Source organism: Narcine bancroftii, chromosome 6 (genome assembly GCF_036971445.1).
Source record: "Narcine bancroftii isolate sNarBan1 chromosome 6, sNarBan1.hap1, whole genome shotgun sequence".
Lineage (NCBI taxonomy): Eukaryota > Metazoa > Chordata > Chondrichthyes > Torpediniformes > Narcinidae > Narcine > Narcine bancroftii.
This window is the reverse complement of record NC_091474.1, coordinates 75,068,624-75,094,388: the sequence shown is the minus strand read 5'-3', so window position 1 is coordinate 75,094,388 and position 25,765 is coordinate 75,068,624. Positions and strand designations below refer to the sequence as shown.

At 44.9% G+C, this 25,765-nt stretch overlaps 1 protein-coding gene across 18 annotated transcripts in view; it reads left to right on the top strand.

Moving 5' to 3' along the window:
- Positions 1-25,765, top strand: part of zmiz1a (zinc finger, MIZ-type containing 1a) — a 364,054-nt gene that overhangs the window by 94,342 nt on the left and 243,947 nt on the right. For all 18 annotated transcript variants that reach the window (XM_069885418.1, XM_069885419.1, XM_069885427.1 and 15 more), the window contains one exon: positions 22,494-22,699. The gene's annotated coding sequence lies outside the window, so the exon portion shown is untranslated. The remainder of the gene's footprint in view (positions 1-22,493; positions 22,700-25,765) is intronic.

Here is a 25,765-nt window from a genome sequence, read left to right as displayed (position 1 = left end):
AAGGAGAGAGACACGATGAGAACAAAGGGAGTGTTTGTGACACAGGTGAGACTAGAAGGGACTGAATGGCACAGATGGTGGTGGTGCTGGATGAATGAAGGCTTGTTCATCGCTGAGGTGCAAGTAGGAGGAGATGAATAAAGCCACAGAGCAGAGAAAAGGAACATACTGGAACTGTGAGATATTGAACACTGCAAAGGTGTGAAATGGAGGAGGATATGATACACTGAGGTAACATTTCCACTGAGGTTGGATGAGGACATGGCGCAAAGGTGGAAGGTGATATGTTCATGGGGTACATGAGGGGGAAATACTTCACTCAGAAAGTGGTGAAAGTGCGGAATGAGTCACCAGCCGAGGGGGTGGGTTTGGGTTGACATTTAAGAGAATATTGGAGAGTTTCATCAATGGGAGGGTACGGATGCAGGTGCAATAATAGTTTGGCACAGACTAGCTGGGCTGAAGGGCCTGTTCATGTGCTGTTGAGTTTTGCTATTCTATGATAAATAGTCTATCGGTCAGGAAACCTATTTGGAGAGAGGAAAACTGAATAAATATGATATGTTGATGGACTTTCATCAGAACAAGTCTGATTTACAAATTTTGTCTGGACTTCAGGAATTGAGTTACAGGGAAAGGTTAAACAGGTTAGGACTTTGTTCCCTGGATTGAAGAGGAATGAGGGAAGATTTGATAGAGGTATTTAAAATTATGAGGTGGACAGACAGAGTTCTAAGGTTCTAAGTTGGAAAATGTAGTTATCTGAAATTGTTGATTTTAATGTTGAGAGATACACATATATTCAAAGGATGAGATGCTAGTCCTCGAGTGTATATGGGGCTTTGGTTGGCACAGGGGAAGAACCAAAAGGAAATCATGGATGGAGAACATTGAAGTGACAGTGATGGGACCTCCTGAAATTACAAGATCGATTGAATAGTTTTGTATTCATTTGCCCCGGCAAAACTTTATACCCCCCCCCCCCCCCCCCACCACCACGAGACTGGCCATTCCACTCCATAATTTCGGATCAGCCAAGTCGAGGAGCAACAAAATGATCTCCTGTAGGAACTATTTTGTTCCAGAAGTTGTCAGTGGAATTATTAAAAACCATGAATCATTTTAAAGTTTGGTTTTGTCTCTATTTATGATCTATTTGGTGTTTGTTGTGCTTTTTTAATTCAATGAAGTATGCCAACAGCAGTTTTTGTCGGTTTTTTTTTTAAACAAAGTACCTGTTCAGCTGCTACAAGTAAGAATTTCAGTGCAGATGTACAAGGTGTAAACTCATTCTCGTACCATTATATTGGAAGGCTTGGATTGGTTAATGTGTCCCAACTTCAGAATTATTTGTCCCCCTCTCCACCACTGTTTGCACGCGCACCCACATGTTTTGCAACCAGGGTGCAAAGGAAATTAATGTGACTACAAAAGGTTAGTTAGACACTGCATTACATAAAAATAAGAAATAACTCATTGAACAAACAGAACAAAGTAGTAGATAAAATCTTAACTCAATACGTTACTTTGTAGAATGCAATCTACTTGTATTATATTAAAACATGCCAATACCGTTTAATTCCATGGAGAGGCTGGGCCAAAATGATCTTGAAACAATTTCAAGTTTACATTTGCACAAGCATTCAGTGCGCAGACTTTTGTCACAGGAAAATCATATGCACAACATGAGATTTTTTTGCACACACGTACTACTTAAAAATTAGAGGGAATATTGCTCTTCCTCATCAGGGATATGCTCATGGATGTCCAAGTCATTCACACGTCAGTACCATGTTGGAGCAGTGTCAAGAACCTCACTTCATGCAGAGTCTCTGGATGATTATTGGATGGGGGTTTGCACCACACCCCACCGTTGCCTACAACTCTCTTCGAGGAATGCCAACCCTGAAGAGGTTTTGTGGGATTCTCACTGCTCCCCATCTGTCAACCCTGCGACTCTCAAGTTCTACAACCATGTACTCACCCAGAAAACCCGCTTACCCCCCTCACCATTTTGTTCTGGCGCCTGTCTACATTTTGTCCATACTTTGATGATGGGCTCAAGCCCAAAACGTTGGTTCTATTTCTTTATCTTTGCTCTATAAAGTCCACTATTTGTCCTGCTGAGTTTCCCCAGCATTGTCCTTTTACCCCACTATTGCCTTCAATCCTGCTCAGACTCTAACATTGAACAAGGGATGCTTCACTCCAAATTAATAAGACAAATTGTGACTCGCAATGAGCCACAGTGCCTCCTGTTGAAATAATTGGCAAATATTTATATCCTTAATTCATTTGCTTTGGTTTTGCTGCCAAGCCATTGTGCATCACCCCTGTCTCTGCTGGGCTGTGTAGAACCTTCACCCTTGTCTTAATTAGCCTTCCAAACTCTTGACACTATTCAGCTCCATTTGAAAAGAAAAAGGCAGTAAAACTGAAACGTGTGGAGATAGCGAGCTTTCCTAATGAGCTCTGCTCCCTGTCATAACATCTGTGGCACACCGTTAAATTGGTGATTATATTTTAAATGCTGAGGTGCATTTAGTATTTGGGTGGTTCTTGGTGTTGGAGTGTTATTGACATTGTTTGCTGCTGGGGCGCACACAGGTACTGCCTGGTAACTGGCAGGTTCCTTTGTGAGCCATTATATTTTGTCCATTGCTCTCTCTGCTCTGCCTCTCTTGAAAACACAGACACTTTGTGTGCACTGGGAACCCTTCCACCCCCCCACAACCCCCCTTCCCAGAAAAAGTGTCATCAAACCCACTCATGGGAAAGACACCTGCTGAAAATTAATTCAGAGGGAGATTTTTATTTAGAAACCAGTAAAAGGAATTTTTTAAATATGAAATGGGCAATTCATTGGGTGGCTGTAGGTCATGTGACAAAACCACCCAGAATTGCCAACTCAGCACATGGTTCTGCTTGATTGCCGAGGAGACGGCCTCTTCACAGAAGAGGAGGTGTGTGGGCCACCTGATCACCTTGGGACAGGCAGACAGTGGGAATCCACAACCAGCCCGATCTGAATTGCTGTTTCAACTATTTTTTTTTTGCTCCTCTTTTCTGTGGTAGGTGAACCTCTTAACCCATAGCCCTGCACAGCCTGCCCAGACTGCTCGCTGTGCAGGGCTCTAATCTTTCTGAGAAGGTTGAACTGAGGCATTTCCTTCAAGCGTTTGTTTATTTGCTTTTTGCCAGTGTAAATGGACAAGAAGTATATGATTAAATAACAGAACACAGTGTCTTATTATTTCTGGATTTTATGCCTGACAGACATTTCATACAGTCTAGGGTTCTGGCTGTTAGTGACATGTGAACAATGCTTACACGTTCACACATGCTCACACTCACACACATGAACTCGCACTCTCTCACTCACATGTACTCACACTCACACACATGCATACTCTCACACACACACACACAAACACACACACACACACACACACACACACACACACACACACACACCCTCTCTCTCACACTACCCCCTTCTCTCTCATTTTTGTGTCTCTTTTTTTCTTTTTGCTCTCACCCTCTATCATCCTTTTCCAGAGTCAAAGAGGTTTCTATCTGCTTAAACCTTTGAGAGAGCTTCCAACAGCAGAGAGTCGGTTCTTCACCAATCCATTGACTAATTGAACCTGCTTTTTCCCTGGTGATATCTTGGGGATTACTGGCAGCTACTTTCAATGCTCTCACCTGCCAACTGAAGGGTTTAAGTAACTCCCTTGAGGGCTTTAAGTAACTCTCTTGAAGGCACATGATGGTCAGGTTTTGCCTTGGACTCTGTGTGATTGTGAGCAGGAGCTGCTGAGCAGAGATGGATGGGAACAAAGGGGCCAGGTTTTCCTCGAGGGACTCAGAGCCCTCATTAATTTGCAGTGATCCCTGATCTGCGAAGATTAGGTTTGGCAGGAAGCCCACACTCCATACACTTTGTGTTTGTGGTCAAGGCCCCCCATAATTGGCACTCGTTCCATTGAATACCTTGTGGTGCAGTTTGCTTTGAAGTGTATGGGTTTACCAAACATCTGTTGAGAACTTCATACAGTGACACAAATAACTATTCTCTCATTACCCAATTTAAAATGTTGGTGGAAGATTCTTCTAAAGAAATAAAAGTGCCTGAAATTCATTGAGAACATCCCAAAACAATTCTGGTCCAGGCCTCTTTCACCTGAGCTTTCGTTGTGCACTGCACATCACTTTCTTTTGTTGGTTAGAAGGCTGGGCTTTAAAAATCCTCCCTGGAGTTACGAGCATGTAGTTTACTCAGGCACTCTTGTCCAGCACTGTCCATGATAAATGGAGGCCTTGTCTTCCCGTCCCGTCCAGAAATAAAGCAGAAGAGGCGCAGTTCTTTGACTTTCTCCTCCAGAGTCTATGAACCTAAAACTTGCAGGCATAGTTTCTTCCCCACCACCCCCTCCCCCGTCCCCACCCCCCCCTATTTCTACATCCTGTTTCCCCCACTTGTTTCTCCCCGTTTCCTCTTCTCGGTTTGCCTCCCCAGCCCCATTTCACCTCCCCCTGTTTCTGCACCTCTATTTCCACCCCTCTGTTCCAACCTTCTTAGGTGAGAGGGGAAAGATTTAAAAGAGACCAGACAGTAATAGGTACATGGAACGAGCTGCCAGACCAAGTGTTTGAGGCAGGCACCAGTCAAGGCTATAAGCCATTTAAACATGGATGGGATAGGTTTCAAGTAATATGGGCTGAATGAAGGTAAATGGGGGGAGTTTGGAATGGGGGCAATGGTCAGAATGGATGCAATGGGCCTAAGGGCCTATTTCCCTGCTGTAAAACTCTATGGCTTTAAGGCACAATGGAGATTTCTCTTGGCATTCAGACCAATGTTCATCAGCATGAAACATCTCAAGGTAAATATGCCAGCTGTTTACTTGTCTCCAGCGGTGGGAGTTTGCTGTGTGATTTGTTTTCCCAGCATTTAACCAGAGTGCCCTTCAGAAAAATACTTATTGGCTTTAGTGTTCTGCAACACTCTCTGGCTCTGAATCCCACTAGCTATCAGAGGACAGAACCAGAGAACCACAGCACCAAAAACAAGCCATTCGGCCGTTCTATTATTCTGCTAGTCCCACAGACCTCCACCCATTCCATTACCCTCCTGGGTGATTAAGTGGTCCATGAGGAATGGGGGGTGTGATGAGGGAGTCTCTGTGACCCCGTGGAGAAGAGGTACATATCTTGCGCGACGTTAGATTTCTTTGTTAGCAGTGTGAGTGTGAGAACTGCAAATGTGAGCAAGAATTGGAATGGCTTTGGCCATGCTGAGCCCCATTCTGGTGACAAGCTGGAGAGTAGTTTACTTTTTGATGATAGAGCAGGGTGGAAGACCCTTCCGGCCAATGAAACCCGCACCCAATTAATTCAACGCCCCCATGTGTTTGTGGAGGAGGAAAACCCACGCAGATCGCGGGAAGAACATGCACATTCCTTCCAGGCAGCGCCGAGTTCGAACCTGGGTCGCTGGGGCTATATTAGCATTATGCTAACTGAGCGTCCGTGGTTTGCCCCAGGTGTGGCAGCTTCCTCCAACGTTCCAAAAAAATGCGGATTAGTAGATTAACTGACAGAATTGATTCTCGAGTTGATGAATTTTGGAATCCGTGGAGCAATTGTTGGGAATGCGGAAAGAAAAAATGCAATTAGTGTTAGTACTTGGTGCATGTTCTCTTTGGCTGCCCTGCTTGTTTTATATTACTCATTAATGTCGCTATAATTATCTAATTATTAACCCTTGTTCAACAGGTGTTGTTTGCCCACCTTACAGTGAATATACTTCCAAACTGTGGCTGGCTGCAACATGTGGGACATAAAAGGCACTGTAGAGCAGCCATTCTCAACCTTACTTTTGGCTTGGGCCCCTCTCGGTCTCTGCTCAAATTCTATGGGCCCCCCTTCTCCGTGAAGCAATCAGGTTTTGGTTTCTTCTGTACTTCTACAGACTACTCTCCAAAAAAAAAACTACTTATGTGAGGTGAAAGGAAAACAAAGCAGGTAGGTGAAGATGAGCCTGTTATCAGATCAGCCGGGATCTCATTGAATGGCAGAACAGGCTTGATGGGCCAAATGGCTGACTCCTGCTCCTATTTCTCGTGTTATATTATTTTACTTAAATGTGCTGTGGCTCTCCAGAAGGACTGTAGGCCTCTCCAGCTTGAGAGTGGCCTTTCATATGATTTTGTTAGATTTTAAAACCAATTGCCAATGTTTTGTGAAATATTGGACAGATGGAACCCTCTGATATTTTTTGCACCCTATCATTTCTCCCCCTCTGAGAAGAAATTTGTACACAATTGGCTTCCCTGTTTAAACCTAGCACAGTTCCTTTTGCTCTGGATGCAGGTGGTCTGTGTTTTGGAAGCAAACTAGGTTTGGTGGTACATAGTGCAACTTGGGTGCTGTTAGGTCTGCTTTGTTCATGAATGAGTGAGACAAACACCAGACTGAGTCGAAATCAGGGTTCTTTGTTCTTTATTACCGGATTGTAACACTTGCGACTAAACATGTTAGTCGGAGAATGCATTCTGCCGTTATCAGCAAAATGGTGATTTTTTATACCCTTGGATACATGCTTAGAACATCATCATATCATTACTTGTCCAATGACTAAAACTGTTGCTATCCTTTCCCTGCTAGCTTCCTGCCTCTCAATCCATCAATGTCTTTCTTATCTTGTAAGTACAAGGATGCATTCACATCTTGTTACAGCCCTGTACAGGGTAACTCCTTACACATTCCCATCTCATGATGTTTTACCTAACAGGAGTACAAGGACACCTCCCCTTCTTGTTACAGCCCTGTACAGGGTAACTCCTTACACATTCCCATCTCATGATGTTTTACCTTACAGTGCGCACCAGTGTTGGCAGTAGTACAGATCTGTCCCATGTTGATTTCTCTTCGTAAATCATGCGCAGGACAGTCCATTTTCAGAACGTGCACAGAACGTGGTTTCTCTGTCTCCAAGTCTGTTTATTGTGCTGGCTGTGGTGCTGTTTGTGTTAATCACAGCTGGTTGGCAAGAGGTGACTTGTATTGCGCAGCCCATTTCAAACAAAGAGCCTGAGCCAGCCTCTGGCTCGTGTTCGCTTGTCCCCAGGCTGGGCCAACAGAAAACAAGAACCTGCACAACCCTGAAATAGTGCAAACCCTTCAAAGGATCCCCCCCCTACCCCCCCACCCACCAACCCCAGAGGTACTTGGCAAGCATGAACCTGGAATTCACTTTGACTGTGCGACAATTGGAACCTTTGCCATCTTGCTGGGGCACGCAACCGACAGATGTTCACGGAGGTTGCGTGTTTAGATTCCCTGCTGTGATTCAGGTTGCTCTGCAGCCAGCCAGATGTCATCCAATGAACCATTACATTGGGTCATCTGGAGAGAATGACTTGCTTTTCTGTAGCACCTGTGGCATCTCTTTCAGGATCATCTCTCTCTCTTTCCATCTTTTAAGGTGTGGTCACTGATGCAATGATGGGGATACGACTGCCTGCTTTTTCACAGGAAGCTCCCACAGACCACAATGGCTGGATGATCTAAGAACATTAGAAATAGGAGCAGGAGTTGGCCAATCAGCCCATCGAGCCCACTCCGCCATTCAATGAGATAGTGGCTGATCTGATGATAGGCTTATCTCCACCGACCTGTCTTTTCCCCATATCACTCACCTCCCCATCTATGTAAAAATCAATTTAACCTTGACTTGCGTACATTTACTGAGGCCACCTCCACTGCTTCAGTGGACACCAAATTCCATAAAGTCACCACCCTCTGGGAAAGGCATCTCCGCCCTAAATCTATGACCCTGAATCTTGAGGCTATGTCCCCTAGTTCTAGTCTCCTCTACCACTGGAAACAACACACCTATATCTTATCAAAAAGAGATTCCCTCACTTTTTTTCACCAGGTCTGCCTGTTATTTATGAGCAATTATGAGAAACTTTTACATGGTGCTATATATTGTGTGATGGTGGTGGTCATTGAATTGGTCTTCAGTGACCCCTTAAGGGACAGTCCAGGATCTCAGAAAGCCCAAGCAGCACAAGATCACGTCATCTGGAAATTGGACGTTTTTTTTCCCCACAGTCAGATTACAACCTAAGCTACCCATAGGGTTGAAATTTGCTTAAGGTTATCACAGACAGACGTGCTGACTTGTAAAGGAGATGGGGCAGGATTTGACCAGGGTTTGAGTTCATACTTTTCTGTTTTAGAACATACGAAATAAGAGCAGGAGTTGGCCATCCGGCCCGTAGAGCCTGCTCTGCCATTCAATGTGATCACTGCTGATCTGATGATGGGCTCATCTCCACTGACCTTCCTTTCCCCTGTGATAATATCTGTGTTAATATCAGGGATTCCAGGCTAGTAAATTCGAGGCGATTGCCATCAAGAAGTTGTTGAAATGCAACAAACAAACCAGTGCTCTCTGGGTTTGGGTGAAACCTTCAGGCAGTAAATTGTACTGTATCTGCATTTTCTTAGCCATGACCTTGCCAGCTGATTATAGCTTAATACATTTAGCAGAGGGGTTTTAAAAAAAACATTGGTATTCTAACGTGTGTTTGGATGGGCCATGATTCACAATTAGCTCAGTCCCCTGTGCTGAGAGCATTAAAACTCGGCACTATTAATGGATGGAAGAATCACATTGGGCATTTACAAGGGGTGAGCCACAGGCGGAAGATAGCCTGGTCTAAAAACAGACCAAACACTTGCTGGCTTAAATATTGCATCTTTGACAGTCTGGGATTTACTGTGTGCAAAGATAAGGGTGCACTGAAGTGCCATTGTAGCGTGTGAAATGCTCAATAACATCAAGTAGTGAAGAATTGCTTTGTGTAAATAATGTATTCATTACCTTTGGCAGACCTGATTTGAACATTAATAGTTCAGCTCTCCAGAAACGCGCAGATGGTGTGCCATATTGACCTGGTTTAGGTGGTAGTGTTCTTCCCGCTCGGTTGCAATACTGAAGGTATGAGCCCCTCCCCTGAGTCTTGAGGGCCAAAATCTCAGCTCAAGCTTCAGTCCAGCACTGGGTCATGGGGGAGGGGGTGGGTGGGTGGGGGGCGGGGTTCTGTGCTCCCTTATCAAACCCTGACACAAGTCCATTTAACACCATTCTGGCCAATACTGCTATTCAACGGCATTTCAATAGAAATATTAATGCAATCATGAAGAAGGCTCGCCAGCGGCTGTACTTTATTAGGAGTTTGAGGAGATTTGGAATGTCACCAAAGACTCTTGCAAATTTCTACAGTGAAGAGCATTCGGACTGGCAGCATCACTGTCTGGTATGGAGGTGCCAATACACGGGACAGGGAAAGGCTACAGAGAGTTGTGAACTCAGTCAGCGTCATGACGGGCATCAGTCTTCCCTACATTAAGGACATCACAAGAGGCATCCTCAAGGATCCCCTACCACCCGGGCTATGCCGTCTTCACACTGCTACCATCGGGAAGGAGGTACAGGAGCCTGAATATGAACACCCAACGGTACAAAAACAGTTTCTTCCCCTCTCCCATCAGATTTCTGAATGAGCAATGAGCCACAGACACCACCTCACTGTTTCTCTTCATTTGCACTGAGGATGAACACTAAATTGGCTGCCGCCACCACCCTTCTTCATTACGTTTCAAAGGCATCCTGCTGGTTGAGAAGTGCTTTGAGGTGAGGGAGTTGCAGAGTCTGACAGCACAGAAACAGGACCACCAGCCCAGTTTGTCCGTGCCAAACTATGTGCCCTCTTATTTTGCTCCCACTTCTCTGCGTTGGCCCCCTATCCCCTTCCAATCCCCTCCCATCCAAAGGAACTAAGAAAAGGATTTTAGACAACAAGTAGAATCAATTTATGGTCATATACGTCAGTGTTTTGCAGCAGCGTCAGAGTGAAAATTTACAAGTTATAACCATCTTACAACATTACTATAGATTAAAAAAAAATAAAAAAATAATAGAGCACAAAAAGTGAGGCCGTGTCTTTGGTTCATTGATTATTCAGAAATCTGATGGCAGCGGGGAAGAAGCTGTCCTTATGCCGCTGAGTGCTCGTCTTCAGGCTCCTGTATCTTTTCCCGATGGTAGCAGAGTGAAGAGGGCCTGGCCTGGGTGGTGGGGGTCTTTGAAGATAGAGACTGCTTTTTTAAGACTCCGCCTCATGTAGATGTCCTCAATGGAGTGAAGTCTGGTGCCTGTGTTGTTGCAGGCCGAGTTAACAACCCTCTGGAGTTTATTCTTATTCTGATTGTTGGCCACTCCACACCAGGCAGTGATGCAACCAGCCAGAATACACTCCACGGTACACCCGTAGAAGTTTTCAGTGACATACATACCAAATCTCCGACACCTCACACTGTTGGCGAACCTTCTTTGTGATTGCATCAACATGGAGGCTCTAGGACAGATCCTCAGATGTTGACACTCCACTACTGAGCCCTCAAGGAGGATTGGGTCATGTTCCCCAGACTTTTTTTCAACTGTTGGTCAGGAGACTTGCCACGAGGGAAGAGCCTTATCGCCAGGTTATAGGGGGTAGCGGGGAGTGAGGAATGAGTCAGAATTTGCAGTTCTGTCTGGTGCCTGTTTAACTCCAGACTGTTGACCCAGGAAACAGCTACCTGTTCTCGATGTGTCACACACAATGTGGCTATAACTGACTCCCCCAGCTCCTTCCCACATGCTCACCAGCTTTCCCTTTACTCAAAGCTTGTAGAACACTAACCCCTGCCAGTAATGATTTTCAGCCAAGTTGAAGCTCTTGTTTTTTTTTCAAATAGGAAAAAAAACATGAAGTACTGCTTTGGCTGTACAAAATGTTATTTGAGCAGGTTGTGTGTGTTCTACCTTGGCTGTGTTATTCAATTATTCTGTAGAACTACTCAATATTCTTTATTGACACAGGCCAGCTGCCTTGGAAGGCGCAGATTTTTCTTTCTCTGTTTCCACGCGCTATCGCACTTGCTGACCCAGTTATTTGCCCAAATGGGCAGGACAAATCGTGCAGCCTTGTTTCAGAGAAGAACTGCTCCTTCTAGTGTCTTGGGTAGGATGCGAGCCCCAACCAAATTGTGTCCTTGCAGTTTGTGGGATCTTGCTGTGCACCGACTGCAGCAGAGACGATACTTCATTAGCTGTATTGATGCCACAGAAATTCAAGTGTTTGTATGTCACAATTTGTTTGATAGCTGCTCTTGTGAAGTGACACAATGTTTCACAAAGATACACAAATCACAAATGGTTTATAATTTAGTTGTTATTGCCTTTAAGCAGTAAAAGCACATTGAAATGCAGGAAGAACTCTGCTGTTCTTGCAGCATCCATAGAAGATAAGGTATATCACCAACTTTTCAGGCCTGAGCCCTTTTTCAAGGAATAAAGAAAAAAGAGGAAATCTTAGAATAGTGATGGCTGGGGGGAGGAGTCCAGACCAACAAAAGGTGTTAATTGGACATGATAAAGGGAGAGGTGAGAATTGATTTTGTCTGTGTGAAAGGAACAGGGAAAAGGGAGAGAGATAGAGTTGGGGAAAGAAGTGGCCGGGGTGGGGGGGGGGGGTGGGGGGTGAGGTTTAATGCAAGCCATAGGGCAATGTTAATGCCATCCAGTTGGAGGGTGCCTAGATGGAAGATATTGTATCTCCAATTTGGCACGTGGTCTCAGTCTGGCAGTGCATGAGACCATGTCGTCAAGGGAAGGTGACAGGGTATTGAAATGGGTGGCCAACTGGGAGGTCCACACTATTCTGGCGAACAGAGCCAAGGTGGTCAACGGTGTGATTTCCCAGTCTGCGCCCAGTCTCTTCGATGTAGAGACTGTAACGGATACAGTAGATGACCCCCGCAGATTTGCACGTGAAATGATTCCTCAATAGGGGCCCCGAATGTTGGTGAGGGAGGAGGTGTGGGCGTAGGTGGATCATCTCCTGCGGTCACAGGGACACTTTAACCAGTACAGGAGTCAGTCTTTTGTTTGCTTTTGAATAGCTATGAGTGATCGTATCTCTTGAGGTGCTTGTTGCCTTGTGTCGGTCCCTCTAACTTCCTATGTTTCGATGTTAAACGAGAGCTAATCTGCCTGATTAAAACACGATCACACTTTGGATCCAATGACTCCACTGAGGTTGGGGTTGGGGAAGAGGGGGTGGAGGGAACTGATGGCAGATGAATAGTGAAAGTGCGGAAGGGAACAGGTTGGAAATTGATGACGTTGATGGAGCAAAAATTTTCAAAATCTCCTAAAAAGAGTCATCGCATATTAACAAGAGCTTAGCAACGATGAGTCAGACATTATCCTCTTAGCAACAGGCCTCACTGCGACTGCCTCTTGAAAAACTTGTTTGGCATGGTTATTTTAAGCACACATGTGCAATATTACATCAGTGGTTAATGTCATATCACACAAACTGCAGTGTGGATTTGTTTGCACTTTGCGTGACCTGACTCCCTTTGGATTTATCTGTTCTTTCCATTTGTAACTCCAAATTTGCCTTGCTTGCTGCCTGTGTTGAGCCAGAGACAGGTGCTGGGCTTAAACAGCGGTTTGAAATGCAAAAGAAGATTATTCTTTCTGACCATAGGGCAGAGTTTTGTGGATGTTGCCATCCGTGGCCAAGGGGCAACCTTGTTTACTCTCTCCAAAATGTAATTAGGATAAGCTCTTATCTATTTATTTACTTTTTAAAGGTAATTTATAGCAATATTTGCACTGTAATGCTGTTGCAAAACAAACAATTTTGTGCCTTAAAAACACAATTCTGGAGGAACTCAGCAATTATACATGATGCTTGTGAGTTGAGGCCTCACCTGGAACAGCGCTAGAGGTAGCCCATGGGAGATTCATCTGGCTAATTCCTGGCCTGGGTCTGTGTTCCTTGGAGTTTAGTAGAATGACATCCCATGTTCTTTTCTGAATTCTGTGACATGTCGCACATTAGATTCCTAACTCTAATTGAATGCATTCCCTGGGATTTGAGATAATTGCTTATTCGATAAAAACACAGAGAAACTCCAAACAGTGTATTTTATATAGCAAAAATAAAGCAACCTTTCGGACTTGAGCCCTTCGTCAAAGAATTTCGTGACATGTTTTGTGATGTGTTCATGACAATAAATTCTGATTCTCCTTTGGAATTCTGATGGCATGTGCAGGGCCCATAATCAGGCTTCCCCGTGGCCAGGCTGACCAGCCATCAGCTGTAAAGGGTTCAGATTTATTGTCAAAGTAGTACATGACTTAACATACCACCATGAGATTCTTCTTCCTGTGGGCGAGGCAGAATCACCACTTATTGGACCTGATTTTTTTTTAAACTACTCAATGTTCACATGTAAACAAATGAAGAAATATAAACAGACTGTGCAATACAGAATGGGGAAAAAAAATCAATAAAGTGGACAGGTGAGAGTCCTTAAATGAGTCCCTGATTGAGTTTGTTGTTGAGGAGTCTGATGGTGGAGGGGGAGCAGCTGTTCCTGAACCTAGTGGTGCGAGTCTTGTGGCCCCGATACCTCTTTCCTGATGGCAGCAGCGAGATCAGCGTGTGTGCTGGGCGATACGGATCCCTTATGATTGCTGCTGCTCTCCGATGGCAGTGTTCCCCATAGATGTTCTCAATGATGGGAAGGGTTTTGCCTGTGTTTTCCTGGGTTGTGTCCACTACCTTTTGGAGGGGTTTATGCTCAGGGGTATTGGTGTCCCCATACCAGACTGTGATGCAGCCGGTCAGGACATTTTCTGTAGAAATTTTTCCGGGTTTCCAAACTCACATCAAATCTCCGCAAACTACTGAGAAAGTAGAGGTGCTGGTATGCTTTCTTCACGATGCCATTGGTGTGTCTTTGTGATGAGAATTTCATCATCGTGGACTGCAGTGTGTTACCAACTACAAAATGCAAGGCAAGTATCCACCCAGGTGCTCTCCATGTGCTTGATCATTGCTGCTTTTCAACTCTTCAACCGTTTAGGATTCTTCTCTGCCTTGCACATGTCTGACTCTCACCCAGGACAAAATGTAGGCTTTGTTTGACAGATTGCCACAAAAAAAATCATAGTCTGGAGGAGCTGGAGATGGTACAACACTTAAGTCATGGACAAGTGAAACTCCTGAAACATTGACCTTTCCTTTTCTCCCATTGATGCTGCTCAACCCATTGAGTTCCTCCAGCTAGCGGATTGTTTTATGCCAGTAGTCCTAAGGCTACAAGTGCAGAGACTAAATTCTACTGTATCCAAACTCAGACTTACATTTAAATTTCATGTACCACATGGTGGAAGCTGGTTCCGGGCATTTAAACTGTGCCACCCAATTAACCTACTAACCCCATACATCTTTGGAACGTGGGAGGATAGTGGAGTACCTTGAGGAAACCCACACAGACACAGGTAGCACGTACAAACTCCTTACAGATAGGGCCGGATTCAAGCCAGGGTCATTGGTGCTGTAATTACGTAGCATTGCGTTAACCGGGCCACCCATCTAACTAGATCTAACTAATAACCTGAAATTTGGAAGCAAACAGGGAGTCTTCATCACACAAGTTGCTGGTTGTTGTGAAGACCCAGTTGGTTCACTGATGCCCTCTTGCTGGTGTGATGAACCTTGTGATTTTTGCCTGGTCAGGTCTCCATATGACTCCACATCCAGCCCATGAACTAGACTCTTCCATGCCCTCCGAACAAGCTTAGAAAATGTCAGATGTACCATTGTTAGGGATTGGTAATAAACACTGGCCTTCCCAGTCAAAAAAAAATGGACAGTGAGGTGGGGGGGGGGAGGGGGGATATCCCATGTGTATTCTCTTCTTTCTTACGTTGAACTGTGTAAAAAGTGTGGAAGAACACTGATTGACTCACTGAGTCCATGTTGAGTAAAGTAACCCTATATGTCTCTCACTCCAACTGAATGTGACACAACTCCGAGTTAGGCCAGGTGGCAAAAACCGTTTAAGGGCTCAGGCTCGGGTCAAATTGAGATTGGCCGAGGATAGGTCAGTGTAGAGGTTGGCACAATGCTGTTAGAGCACCACAGACTGGAGTTTGAATCCAGCGCTATTTGTAAGGAGTTTGCTCGTTCTCCCCACATCTGTGAGGGTTTCCTCCCACCCTTCAACATGTAACAGGGGTAGTAGCTCAGTTGGGTGTAACTGGACTGGAAGGGCCTGTTACCTTGCCTTATGTCCACATTTGAATATAAAATGTTGATACCTGTTGATTTCGAACAAGCTCCTGGTCTCCCTGCAGACTTGCAAATGATCTTCCCTCAAGTGCCTATTCAGTTCCCCGTTGAAAGTGCTGACTAATTCTATGCCCTTCTTGTGCCTTTTTGGAGGATGAGGACACTTTGTTCCAATTTCCAGCCTCTCAAATATGTGCCAGGTTATCCCCCACCCTGCCCGAGCCCAGAGACAAAGCCTCCAGTTTCTCGAATTGTAACTTAAGCCATCTCCATTACCACCCTCTCGTGACTCTGCAATATTTCTTTTGGGTTGTCATTGTAAACCTTCCAGTAACAGGCTGGTGGGAAACTGCACACAATGCTCCAACTGTGTTGTTGGAGAAAAGAGGAAAATGGCACCTCTGCTTAATATTCTGGATAAAGCATTGAACAGAGGAATCTTTCTACCCTCTTGATGTAAAGACCTCCTCATTGAGACCTACTGCCTGCTCCAGACATCCCTGGGATTTGATTGAGATAATTGCTTAAAGAGTGAGAGGTGAGTGGTGGGGATCTGGAACTCCTTGCCTTAAGGACCAAGGAGGGAAAGCTACCAGAATCATCCTTGGCCAACGTATCTGAGATCTATGCAAACCAGTGGATTCCCCTCCATATTAGACCCCTCATTACAGGATATAATTCAGTCATCCCATCTTGACATGTGAAACACCAGGGACAAGAGAGCAAGCACTGCTCATAATTTGAACTGCTCCATCCCAACCAACACCCATAGAATCTCTTCTGCGCTGTCTCCAGCACTATCCGACACCTTGGTGACTAGATCTGCACACAGTCCTCTAGCTGAGTTTTGACCAAGTTTCGTAAGGTTTCCCTACTCAAAATGCTGGAGGAACTCAGCCGGACTTGCAGCGTCCATAGGAAGTAAAGCTATATAACTGACATTTTGAACCTGAGCTCTTCCTCAAGGTGTGAGTGAAAATAGACAAGTGTCTGAATCAAAGGCTAGGGGGAGGAATCCAGACCAATTTACAGGTGGTGTCAGTCTAGCAGAATGTGGACAGACCTGTCGGCAAGACTAATTCACACTGGTCTCCCATACATCTTTTGGATTTCACCAGCATTTATTGCCCCTCCCCAATTGCCTGTAAGACCATAAGGCATAGACCATTAGGCCATTCGGTCAGTCCCATCATTTAAATTTAATTAAAAAAATTTTTTTAGACATACAGAGTGGTAACAGGCCGTTTCGGCCTACAAGTCTGTGCTGTCCAATTTACACCCAATTAACCTACATCCCTGCTATGTTTTGAATGGTGGCAGGAAACCGGAGCCCCCGAGTAAAACCCATACAGACACAGGGAGAACATACAAGCTCCTTACTGACCCTGGTCCTGATCGCTGGTATTTTAAATGTGTTGTGCCAACCATGCCGCCAAAATCATGAGTGGGTCTATTTTCCCACTCAGCCGCATTGCCCGGCCTTCTCCCCATAACCTTTGATGCCCTGATTGATCAAGAACCTATCAATTTCTGCCTTAAGTATATCCAAAGACATGGCTTCCACAACTGCCCATGGCAGCAAATTTCACAGATTTACCACCCTCTGGCTCTCCACATTTCTATTCTATGTGGACACCCTTTAATCCTGGAGCTGTGCCCTCTTGTCGTAGACTGTCCCACCATGGAAAGCAACATTTCTACATCTACTCTGTCCATGCCTTTCGACATTCAAAATTTTTCAATGAGGTTTTCCCTCAATCTTCTAAATTCCACAGACCAAGAGCCTGTTGAACTGATGTCTTGTTGGCAGTTCTTAGTTGGCCACGTTGATGGAGGTCTGGAGCTGTATGGTTGGGTAAGATTGGCAGATTTCCATTCCTGAATATCGTTCATGGCTGAGATGAGGTTTTACAGCAATCCAGTCTTATCATAATTACCACTACAGATATATCTTAAATTCCTTAATTAATTTAAATTCCCCAAATGCCAGTGGAATTTGACCTGACACCACTGTGCTAACAGACCAGGCCTTTGAATGACTGGACCAGTAATTTAACTGCTTCTCATCAACTTCAAAAGGATAAGAGATATAATTCCAGGAAGATGATTACTACAGCTATGGACAATTATTTAATGTTTTTTATACAGCTATTTTAAGTAGGAAAGACTTAAATTGATTAGGTTATTTGGAAACACAATTAGAACAATAAATTCAGAACTGAAGATTTATATTATTGTTAAATATAAGAAATAAACAGAGATCAGAGTAACTTTGGTGTTGCAGATGATCTGCTGGAGGGACCCTTCATTCTTTTTCTCCCACTAACGCTGCTTGGTTGGTCTGCTGAGTTCCTCCTGCAGGTTGCACGTTACTCCTGATCGCCTGCAGCCTCCTGTATGGTGATATTTCAGCTGCACTTGCAATGATGTATGTGTTCTATTTGGGGGACCTTTGTGTTGTGTGGAGCAGCGAATGTCAGTCATGCAAATGTGTGCAATAGGCCTCAGCTGCTGCAGAAGCAATGCATATCCGGCAGTTCCTGCACTGGTGCTAATAGCAGTAATGTTGTACCCATCGTGCAATGTACATATGCACCCACATTCTTACTTGCTGCAGCCGAACGAGTACCTGTAAATAAAAACTCTTGCACAGTAAAATCCCTGGTGTCTGGCACTTATGGGGATTGGTTGATACCAGATAAGTGAACCGGGAAGTTGCTTGAGACTGTGTGTTGCATGAATAGGGAGCTAAAAGTGATGTGCACTGATTTTAAACTTCCATATTTTTCACATATAAATTTTCCACGATTTTTTTTACTGGTTGCTTGAACAGGGATTTTACTGGAGTAACCCAATCGACTTAAATTAAAAGAGACTACATTATAAATAATAAATATTCACAATAATCTTAGTGGGAAAAATTAACTTGATTACTGTACCAAGGGGAGGTTGAAGGCATGCTGCATGTGTTGTGGAAATTTCTCCTTCCCTCCCCGGGCCAGGTCTGTCCCACCCCCAACAGATCTGTTCCCCTCTCCCCACCCTTCTCTGTAAAGTGCTGAGGGTGAGCGGTTTTTGCCTCCACAACTCCTCCTTCTTCACCCCTCCCCCCTGACCTCCTCCCGAGGAAGTTGCAGGTCACTTAGTCAGAAGCGAGTTGGGGCATAACCCCAGAATGTCCTTCGCCATCTGGAGGCCAGCCCCTGCTTCTCAGCCTCGACTGCACTCCAGTCACCAAGAGTCGCCCCCAACTGAGCTCAGTGAAGCATTGGCCCCCCCCACCCCCCTCCAAGGTCATCCACATCCTCGCCATGGAGATCCCAGCCAGTTCCTCACAGAGCTGTCGAGACAAGCCCCGGTCTTTGATGCAATGTGCTGCCTGGAAAATTCCTTGGCTCGCAGTGCAGTCTGGCATGTGTTTGTGGCTGCCTCTCCCTGGTGTGGGATGGCTGGGCACAAGGATTATAGTAAAAACATAGAAATGCTTGAGGAACTTAAGCCAGTCTCACAGTATTATATATTATTGATGTTTTGGGCCTGAGGCCTTCTTCAAGATATAACCAAAAAGCAGGCAGGCACCTGAATAAAGTCTGGGGAGAGAAAGGGGGAGGAGTCCAGACCAACAAACAAAAGGTGTTAATTGGATATGATAAGAGGAAAGGTGAGATTGATTTTGACTCTGTGAAAGGAGACAGAGGGAAGAGAGAGAGAGAGAGGGACAGGAGTAGAGGAAAGAAGACAGAGGGATGAAACAAGAGAAATTGATGTCCAGTTGGAGGATGGCCAAATGAAAGATGAGGTCGTGTTCCTCCAATTACAGGTGGTATCAGTCTGGCAGTGCATGAAACCATGGGCAGAGATCAAGGATGGTAGTGCCTCAGTGAAGCAGTTCTGTAATAAAAAGGGCTCCCAGTCAATGCAGATCCAAGCTGAAAGATCAGGAATGGGTTGGAATGGATCTGTAGATGTCTCTCCCTCCTTTGTTTAGGCATCAGTAGTCCCTGGCAACACAGAAGAGAGCAGATACCAGCACCTGGAATAAAAGGAAAGTGGGTCCAGGATCATCAGTGGAGAAAAAGAATAGCTGAAGGTTTGGGCAGGAATCCTTCATCAAGACTGAGAGTGAAGTGGGGAGATGGCCAGGATGATGAGCAAAAGGTGGGAGGGGTTGGACCGGGGGTGGGGTCAGTAAATCGGTGGTGGGGGGGTGGGGGTGAAGGATGACAGACAGGGACAGTTGATTGGCAGATGCCAGTCAAAGGGAGGCAAAAAAAGGGTCAAATAGAGGAGGATGAGTCATGGAAGTGGAGAGGGTTGGCAAGTGTGACAGTGCTGGAGTCTGATAAGGAATGGTGACAGTCGTGGTAAACCAGTCATCCCTGATTTGTTTCCTCTCCCCGTGTCTGCGTGGGTTTCCTCTGGGTGTTCCAGAGACCTCCCACCCTTCGAAACACATGGGTGTTGTTGGTCAATTGGGCTTGAAAGGGTTTGTTACTGTGCTGTCTGTCTACTTTGAAAAGTTAAATTTAAAGTAAAGCTTTTGATTTGGACACAGGAGGCAGAGAGCAGGAGAAAAACACCTTCATCACATTGTGCAGGAGAGGTGTGGCGACACAAAATCACAAGAAGTGGGTCGGTGACTTCGCAGGGAGTTGGTAAAGTTGAAGCATCAAAAACTGAAGAAACCCCATCCATCCTAACATTGGGCATTTTTACGCAGGAACTTCAGAATTATTCTGAAAACAATTAGAATACTTAGCTCTGATATATTCAGATGTGGTCGTTTACACAGAGACACTTTTACACAGCCTTCCTGTTTTGTGGAGTTTGTGGGAGGAGGAACGCCGTATTCATTATGCCTGTTTCCAACAAATTGGCTGCGATCAATTTACAGTTTTGTGTAGGGGCATGAGTGGGAAAATTACGGGATTGAATTTGCATAAAAAATTCTGTCCCAACATTTTTACCCTTCCACCGACCGGAGCAGAATTTTCCTCAAATTTTCTGCTGTTCAGTTTCTGCGTAAAACCGCTCAATGTTAGGATGGAGGGGTTTCTTCAGTTTTTGATGCTTCAACTTTACCAACTGCCTGCGATGTCACTGATCCACTTCCTGTGATTTTGTGTCGCCACACCTCTCCTGCACATTGTGATGAGGGTGCTTCCCTCCTGCCCTCTCCCTCCTCCTCCCACTTTCCCTCTTCAGACCCCTCCATCATCACCAATCCTTCCCTTCCTCAACCTGCTCATCCACCCCACCCCACCCACCCTCCCTCCTCTTGGCCCCCATCTCGCCACCTCCTTTTCCCTGTGACCCTCCTTACCTTTGTCAGCCCCACTTTTCCCTTCTTAACTCACCTCATCCTTAGCCAGCATGCTAGAGCAATCCAGTATCCAGTCCCAATGAAGACTATTGGTCTTTTGTGGGTTACTTCCCTGCAGTGAACAGCTCTTTCGAAGGATGGGAATACTGTTGACCTCCACTGGTTGCCTCCTGGAAAGTCATTTCAGAACTGGATTGTCATTTCTTTTTTTCTATTCACTCTTAGTTGAGGGGGTTGCAGGCATGGCCAGCATTTATTGCCTGTCATTAGCTGCCCTTGGGAACTGCCAAGTGTTAGGTCTGCTTTGTTCATGAATGAGTGAGACAAACACCAGACTGAGTCGAAATCAGGGTTCTTTGTTCTTTATTACCGGATTGTAACACTTACGACTAACAATGTTAGTCGGAGAATGCATTCTGCCGTTATCAGCAAAATGGTGATTTTTTATACCCTTGGATACGTGCTTAGAACATCATCATATCATTACTTGTCCAATGACTAAAACTGTTGCTATCCTTTCCCTGCTAGCTTCCTGCCTCTCAATCCATCAATGTCTCTCTTATCTTGTAAGTACAAGGATGCATTCACATCTTGTTACAGCCCTGCACAGGGTAACTCCTTACACATTCCCATCTCATGATGTTTTACCTTACACAAGACAATCACCGTGGTCCATCTGCTTTGCTGCTCCTGCCTTGGGGAAAAAAGGTGCTGGTTGGCAGTTTACCTGATATATGCCCCTCAGAATCTTGTAGGCCTCTATTAAGTCACCTCTCATCCTTCTAAGCGCCAAAGAAGAAAAAAATGCCCATGCTCTGCTCACCTTGCTCCACAAGACTTGCTGTATTTCCAATCCAGGCCCCAAAGGAGATATCGCTCAGTGTACATCAAGGAATCCAACCACTGCACAATCAGCCCAGGTAGCTGAAGTATATGAAGTCACAGTAGAACTGTGGGAATGTATCTGGATATTAACCTCAAAAGGCAATGTACAGGAAGGGAATTGCCTTCACTGTTGGAAGAATGTGGAAGCTATAAAGGTTAGCAGAGCAAGGGCTTTTATTGTTAGAAGGATGAGAGGTGATGTTACAGAGGTCTACAGATTTTGGGAGGAACATATGCTTTTTACACAGCCCTTTTGTTCTGGAACATTTGCTCTTTTTTAACAGATTGCCTGCTATCTAAAAAGCACTGAGACTGAATGGGTGGGGTCATTCCAGGCCTGCTTTTTTTCTGGCAGCAGACCTAGTAACGGTCCCAGAACGTTGGTTGTGCAAAAGGCGGTTCTGGCAATCCAGGACCAATTCAGATCAGGATGTGTATGTGTACCATAAATTCTTTAGTTTATTTATGGGTAAGCACTTAAAACTTGGACAAAACATGGAAATAGGACAATACAAAAATCATTTTAATAATAATACCGCTATCCCGCTCTCTCCCAGCAGCCTGCAAACACCAGTAGACATCCGTACAAAGTGAAGAGAGGGAAGGTTAGAGGATTCCGAGGTATTTTTTGCACAGAGAAGGCAGGTGGGATGCTGGGCTTCATTAGTCAGAGGATTGAGTTCAAAAGTAGAGAGGTCATGCTGCAATTTTACAAATCTCTGGTGAGACCATACTTAGAATATTGTGTTCAATTCTGGTCACCTCATTACAGGAACGAAGTGGAAGTTAATTTCCCAGGGCGGGAATAGCAAACACCTCTCCTTGCCACATCTGATCCAATTGAAGGGAGGGAAGTTTAGGGGAGACGTCAGGGTTAAGTTTTTTTTCACACAGAGTTTTGGTGCCTAGAATGAATTACCAGGGATGGAGGTGGAGGCTGGATCAATAGGGACATTTTAGAGTCTCTTATGTACATTGGAGGAAAGAAAAATAGAGGATTAATAAATATGGCCTATTTATTACTCATAGAGTTCTATGATTGACCAGCTAACCTATTCTCTCTCATTGACCAGATCGGCCAACTCTATTCGTCAAGTGAACTCCAAAGCCAACGCTTATGGTGGTGACCCACGACCCGAACCAGTGAAGGCTGGGCGGGCTCTGAAATAGAAGAGGAGTTTCAGTCTTGGCTGCTGCAAGGACCCCGACTCGTCTGTCTCCCATCACCCCATCCCCATCTAGTGCAGTGTTTGACCCACCAGCCTCTCCTTGCCACGTGGTAAGTAACTAACCTCCACCCCGTACCTTTCCATTTCTGTCAGTTATCCAATAAATGGATTGCCTTGTTAGATTTCTACCTGCTCTCCAACAGGAGGTGTGGTGGGTGCCGCCATGTTCAATGTATTTCAAACATGTTCAGTGGACAGGGTTAAAGATGTTGAACTCCCAGAGGTTTGCTGAAGCATTCTAGGTTACCATTTAAATGTATAAGAGACCACGCATTGAAAAAGGATAATGTCTCTCTCTGGCGTTGGGGGACATTGAGACTTTTGTTCTTCATACAGCAGCAGAAGCAAATCCTTTGTATGCAGGTAGGTATCGCATAACATCCACAATACGTTCTGTGAACTTGGGATTTATGCAATGCAAACACATTATATACTTAATAAAGCTCTATGGGATACTGTCATGTACCTGTAAACTTTTTATTTGTAAGTACGGATCAGTGCGGGGCAGTGGGGAGAGAGAGTGGGGTAGTTGGATTAGTGTGGACACTAACATGGGCTGTAGGGAGAGAGCAGGGCAGTCTGATCAGTGTGGAGACCAACTTGCGGCTGTGGGGAGAGAGTGAGGCAGTGGGATCAGTTTGAGTATACAGTATTCCGCTTCCTATAGTTAGCGATGCTTTTTCTAAATTTCTGCAGACTTGCTTATGGTAACTGAATAATTATGAGACCACGGACATATATGCAATTGGACGTTGCCCGAATGGAAGTTAAGCAGCGCATACCTGTATTTTTAATTCAAGGTTATAGGTCAGAATCCAATAGCAACAGACCTGATTTTTTAACTACTCTGCCTCCCAAATTCTTACAAAATATTTAAAATTGTTGATTGCTGTTGAAATTAACTGCTATTTTAATTGCAAGTTTAAATTTATCTGATAAATTTATCCACAGTCAGATCATCCATACTCATATTCAATGGCAGGGTAGGCTTAACAGACCAAATGGCCTCCTATTTCTTCTGTTAAATAGATAATTATAATGAGTTTATTTTCATACACATTGTACATTGTACATATGCATCGAAATTCCGACTTGCTGCATCCAAACAGATACTTCTTAAAACAAACTATAAAAGTAAATTTAATTCTGTGCAGTACCCAGTGGGACGACGTCTATTGCAAGCACTTTGTTTGCATTTTTCGAACTCCTTGTATTTCCTTTTCATCCTTTTCAAAATAAGTCGGAGTACTTTGAGGTGAACAGCAGCTATTCCACTGTGGAAATATGTGGGGGTCGATGGGAATGGATTTTACTGTACCCACTGGAATTTAGAAGAACGAGAGGGGATCTTACAGAAACACATCAAATTATGAAAGGCATAGAGGTAGGTAAGTTGTTCCCATTGGAGGGGGAGACCAGAACTAGGGGACGGAGTCTCAAGATTCAGGGGAGTAGATTTAAGACGGAGATGAGGAGGAACTGCTTCTCCAAGAGGTGGGGAATCAGCTCGATGGGCTCCTATTTCTTCTGTTCTGATGTTTTTACAACATGTCACCCAAAGGATTCTCCTGGCACTCGTGCAGCACTTGCTCAGCTCCTCTCCAGCCCAGAGGTGGACATTGTACTGGATGCTTCAACAGAAGCAGGAGAGCCCATCTGACTCTTGTGCTTATTCTGCCATCCAACATGATCATGGCTGATCATACAATGCTGTTATCCTGCTCCAATCCAATGTTCTTTGCCTATATTAGCATCTAAATATCCACTGATCCTAATGTCAGAAATCTGAGAGATAGGGGCAAGAAGACAACTAACTGAGCCACAACATGGGGCTTGTTGGAAGGAAATGGATTAGGAAAAATGATTTATGGAAAAGAATGCTCATCTTCTAATAATCCACCAATTAGATGGGCAGTATTTTGGACTATTGTTGTCCTGGTGAAGGTAGTGCTGAGTAGGGAGTAAAAATCCAATGTTGGAGAAACTCACTGACGTGCTCTATGTACCAAAGATAAAGATACATAAACGGCATTTTGGGCTTGAGCCCTTCATCAAGGTGTGGTGGTGGGGAGGTGCACAATCCCATAGGCAGGAGGTAAAAGGTGGATAAGGGAAGGAGGGCACTATAGCAAACTGGAGGAGGGGGAATGGCTCTGGGAATGGAGAGGGAAGGGGGTAGAGAGCTGGAGGAAAGGAGACAGAGGCATGGCGGAGGGAGAACAGGGAGTGGTCTAATAAAAACCAGAGAAGTCGATGTTGATGCTGTATGGTTGAAGAGTTCCCAGAATGGAAATTAGTTGTTGCTCCTCCAATTTATGGGTGGCCTTATTCTGACACTACATCAGGCCATGGACGGATATGTGAGCACAGGAATGGGGCACAGAATTGAAGTGGTCGACCACTGGAAGATCTCTCACTGATGCAGACAGAGCGAAGGTGCTCAGCGAATCGATCTCCCAGTCTGCGTCCAGTCCCTCCGATGTTGAGATGTTCCTTTTTGCTCCCGATTCCAGTACCTCGCGGGGCCCCAGTATGGAGCTTCCTTTGGGTGAAAGCCCCTGCTTTGATCCTAGGGGCCCTGGTCCTAATCTGATTGAAAAGAATTTTCAGAATTTGCTTATTGACGCCTCTTTTCTTGTCTAATGGCTTTGCAGGCAAGAATTGCCTCCTCATTATCTCAGCCGCACCACCCACAGCCCCCCCACTTGCCAGATCTCTCCTGAGCTCCGAAGGCAGATTCTGAATAAGAGCTTTGGAAGCACTTTTTTTTCCCACCAAGGTTTAAAGACAGTGTGTTGTTTGTGTTCAACAGCTCAGTGGGATTTCCTGTCAGTTTTCCCCAGAGGCAGATTTCCAAACTCTCCTTGTGTTTCATCAGCACAAAATGTATTAGAATAAACGGTTTCAGTTAATGCAAATGTGTTTGGGTATCCTTAACTGAAATTTTCACAGGTATGGAAAATGTGGCTCTAGAGTCTTTATCAGGGTACTTAATCTCAGTGAGATCACATGAAGCGTGACGCAGTACTTCAGCGGATGGGATTTGCCAAGTTCGCCCTCACTAGGTACTTCATCTATACTTTAAACGTGAGCCCTGCACAGAGGTAGGGAGGGCA